Genomic DNA, 4,041 nt, shown 5'->3' with positions numbered 1-4,041 from the left:
AGCACGGGGTTGGTAGGCTTAATGATAATGGGCTTCGCCTCCTTACACTCTGCTCTGAACATCAGTTGATCATCACCAATACCCTGTTCCAGCTGAAGGATAAATTCAAGACCTCCTGGCAACATCCTCGCTCCAAACATTGGCACCTCCTCGACTATATTATCACCCGTCGTAGAGACAGGAAGGAGGTCCTAATCTCCAGAGCGATGCGTGGAGCGGACTGCTGGACTGACCATCGGATGATCAGAGCCAAATTTCAAATGGAAGTCCGCCCCCAACTGAAGAAAACACCACCAAACAAGAGACTCAACTGTGAAGCACTCAAATCCAAGCACTCTGTAGAACAGCTCAGAGCACAGCTTGCAGAACATTTGTCTGCAATCCCTGATACCCACCTGGACCCTGACATCAACACCTGCTGGAACTCCCTAAGGACTGCCATCCATCAGGCAGCAGAGGAGTCCCTTGGGTACACCAGGCGTAAACATCAGGACTGGTTTGACAACAGTGCACCGGATATCCATAAACTTCTCAAGGCAAAACACAAAGCCCATGCTGCTTACCTGGCCAACCCACAATCCATCACACTAAAGACTCGACTCTCCTCCATAAGAGCCGAAGTCCAGCGTACCCTCAGAGCCATGGAAAATGACTGGTGGATCAAGAAAGCCAGCGAGATCCAACTTTATGCTGACACAAACAATTCCCATGGATTTTATGATGCCGTCAAATCCATATATGGTCCACAGAGAAAAAACATTACCCCAGTCAGATCAGCAGACGGAGTCACCCTCTATAAGGACACACCCCAGATCCTAAATAGATGGGCTGAACATTTCAACACTCTCCTTAACTCCGAAAATCCCTCTGACCAGGACATTTTCACCAACTTCCCGACCACTCCCCCTATCGACCACCTGGACTCCCCGCCTACCTTTGCTGAGGTCCTAAAAGCCATCAAGGGCCTAAAAAACAACAAAAGCCCAGGCCCTGACGGTATCCCAGCTGAGGTGCTGAAGTTTGGTGGCTATCTCCTCACCCGCCGGCTTCACCAATTGATTGACTCCATCTGGTCCTCTGAAGCCATCCCCCAGGAATGGAAGGATGCTGCTATAATAACCATCTTTAAGAGGAAAGGTGACAAAGCCGACTGTGGAAACAGCAGAGGAATTTCCCTGCTCTCGGTTGCTGGGAAAGTTCTTGCCCGGGTCATGCTCTATCGTTTAGTTACTCACATCTCTGAGAACATCCTGCCTGAATCACAGTGTGGATTCAGAAGAGATCGCAGTACTACTGACATGATCTTTGTAGCCAGGCAGGTACAAGAAAAGTGCCGGGAACACCACCAGGATCTGTACATCGCCTTCATCGACCTGTCCAAGGCATTTGACACTGTGAACCGGAATCTCCTCTGGGACTTACTGGGAAGGCTGGGGATTCCGCCAAAGTTCCTCAACATCCTGAGACAACTACACGATGGAATGCGAGCCTGTGTCCGCATTGGAGGCCAGCAATCCCCCTCTTTTAATGTGAAAGTCGGGGTTAGGCAGGGATGTGTCCTAGCCCCTGTCATATTCAACCTCTTTCTCTCAGCAGTCACCCTCCTCTCACACAAAGCTCTGGGAAACACAGATGGCATCCACATACAGTTCCGGCTGGACGGCAGTCTCTTCAACATCCGGCGCCTCCAGGCCTTCACTAAAATTACAAAACAACAGATCCTAGAACTTCAGTATGCTGACGATTGTGCTCTCCTTGCCCACACGCCAGAATCTCTACAACGTGCACTTAACGTGGTCTCATCCACATACAGCGCCCTAGGACTCAAGGTCAACATTTCAAAAACACAGATCATTGCGCAACACTCTACCCACCAGTCAGAAGTGCCTGTCTTCAACATTGATGGCCAGCAGCTCACCATCGTTCCACATTTCACCTACCTCGGAATCGTCCTGTCCCCCACCTGTAACATTGATAATGACATCCAGGTTCGTGTTGGGTTAGCGTCTGCTGCCTTCGGTAGGCTCAAAACCAGGGTCTTCCTGAACAGAAACCTGACAGTTTCCACCAAAGCAGCTGTTTACAAAGCAGTTTGTCTGTCCACACTGCTATACGGCTCGGAAGCCTGGACCCCTTACCAAAGGCACGTCAGAATCCTGGAGAGATACCACATCCGCTGCCTGCAACGGATCCTGGGTCTGACCTGGGAGGACAGAGTCCCACATGTGGATATTTATGACCGGACCCAAACACCCAGCATCCAAGTGTTCCTTGCGCAAAGACATCTGCGCTGGGTGGGGCATGTAATCCGCATGCCCACCCAGAGGCTCCCCCGACAGATCCTCTACGGCCAACTCCAGGAAGGCTGTAGGTCTCCTGGGGGTCAGCGGAAACGCTACAAGGACCACATAAAAACCCTCCTGAAGCGCTGTGCTATCCAGCCTTCCGCCCTGGAAGTCTTGGCTGCTGATCGCCACACCTGGCGCAACTGCAGTCACGCCGGCATTGCTCATCTCCAGGAGCAGACCACTGAGAGGAGAAAACAACGTTTACAGCGACATCAGCGCGCTGCAGGGGCCCCCCTCTCAAGCGTGGACTACATCTGCCACATGTGGGGCAGACTACATCTGCCCCACATGTGGCAAACCATGCGGGTCGCGCATTGGCCTGCACAGCCACATGCAATGGCATATACGAAACCCCCCTCAATAACCCATTACTGGAGCAACGTCATCATCGTAATCGATGGACAGCCACAAGCAAGCAAGTGTGTGTGTGTGTGTAGATGCCGCGTGCCAAGGGCCACAGGCGGGCACTAGCCGCCAGGACGAAGATGGCAGAGCGGCAGTCACTGACCTCCATACCTCTTGTCCCCGAGTTCGTCGCTCGTAAGTCTTGCACAGCTTATCGTATGCTTCATAGCAGGGGTGTCCAAAGTGCGGCCCGGGGGCCATTTTCAGCCCACAGGTTTGTTTTTTTTAAGGCCCCACGGCATATTTTACTATTACGATTGACAATATTACATACATTACAAGTGGTATTTAAAGAGCAAACAGGTGAAATGTAACAAGAAAATGTAGCAATGTTTACTCTAATCACACAAAGCTGCCATGTAGGCTGTTCCTTCTGCTTTATAGGTTCTCTTCACATGTAGATGAGCATGTGTTTAACACACAATCTCTTATCTTCATTACATAGGGCGCGGCACTGGGTTCCGCCACCGCGTGCGGAGGTGGCCGACTTCGGACCTGACTGGCCGTCAGGTGAAGTTTCGACCCGGAGAAGAAGGTACCAGTTCTTCTCTTTCGTAAAGACTGCGTTGGTTGTTAGGAGTCATGGTTCTTTTGTCTGTTCTAAAGCTAAGTGTTTGTTGTTTCAGACTGTCTTCGTCATCGGCGATTCCCACCTGAGGGGCCTGGTGGATGGGGACGTCGCCTTACCCAAGGTACCTCTCTCTTTTTCTTTTCTGTCTGTTCCAGGTGTAGGTGCAGCTGCCCTGAGGACAGAGGTGGGGCGCCTGGAGTTCCCGTGGACCCCGGATGTCGTCTGCGTGCTGGGCCCGAGCAACGACCTGGGCCGTGGGCCCTTCTGCGATGCGGCGGTGGAGTTCGGCGCGCTCCTGACCAGCGTCCGCAGCCGCTGGCCCAAGGTGCGTTTGTTTTCACTTTTTGTTGTATATTACTGTACAGCTGTTTACAGCAGCCACTGTTTTTTTATTGTATTTTAAGACATAAATGTGCTAAAATGTCTGTCTGTAGGTGTTTGTTCTGGACTTCCCCCCGCGTCTGAACAAGCCCGTGGGCCTGCAGGATCTGCTGCGTCAGTAGCACCACCGCGTCACAATACGTTCATGCTTTTATCTTTGCACTGGCGCAAATGTGGCTTTCACAGCAAATTTAATGTATGCAAGTATAATGATTTTCCTTAAATCTGGATCAGGTCTCCCATTCGTGGCTGTGACCAGCAGCTTCCTGCTGGATCGGTTGGAGCTGTGGTGTTATGACGGCGTAAGTACAGCAGTTGTACAGCCACTGTACAGTT

At 51.4% G+C, this 4,041-nt stretch overlaps 1 long non-coding RNA gene across 1 annotated transcript; it reads left to right on the top strand.

Annotated features, from left to right (window-relative positions):
• The first annotated feature begins 2,767 nt into the window (after window positions 1–2,767).
• On the top strand, window positions 2,768–3,491 carry LOC140678941 (uncharacterized). The gene is made up of 3 exons (XR_012050522.1): window positions 2,768–2,888; window positions 3,199–3,288; window positions 3,380–3,491. It is a non-coding gene; the product is annotated as an uncharacterized lncRNA (long non-coding RNA).
• The last annotated feature ends 550 nt before the right edge of the window (window positions 3,492–4,041 follow it).

This window comes from Nerophis lumbriciformis, linkage group LG07 (genome assembly GCF_033978685.3).
Source record: "Nerophis lumbriciformis linkage group LG07, RoL_Nlum_v2.1, whole genome shotgun sequence".
Classification (NCBI taxonomy): domain Eukaryota; kingdom Metazoa; phylum Chordata; class Actinopteri; order Syngnathiformes; family Syngnathidae; genus Nerophis; species Nerophis lumbriciformis.
The sequence above is the reverse complement of the archived record's forward strand: the minus strand, read 5'-3'. Positions and strand labels throughout refer to the sequence as shown.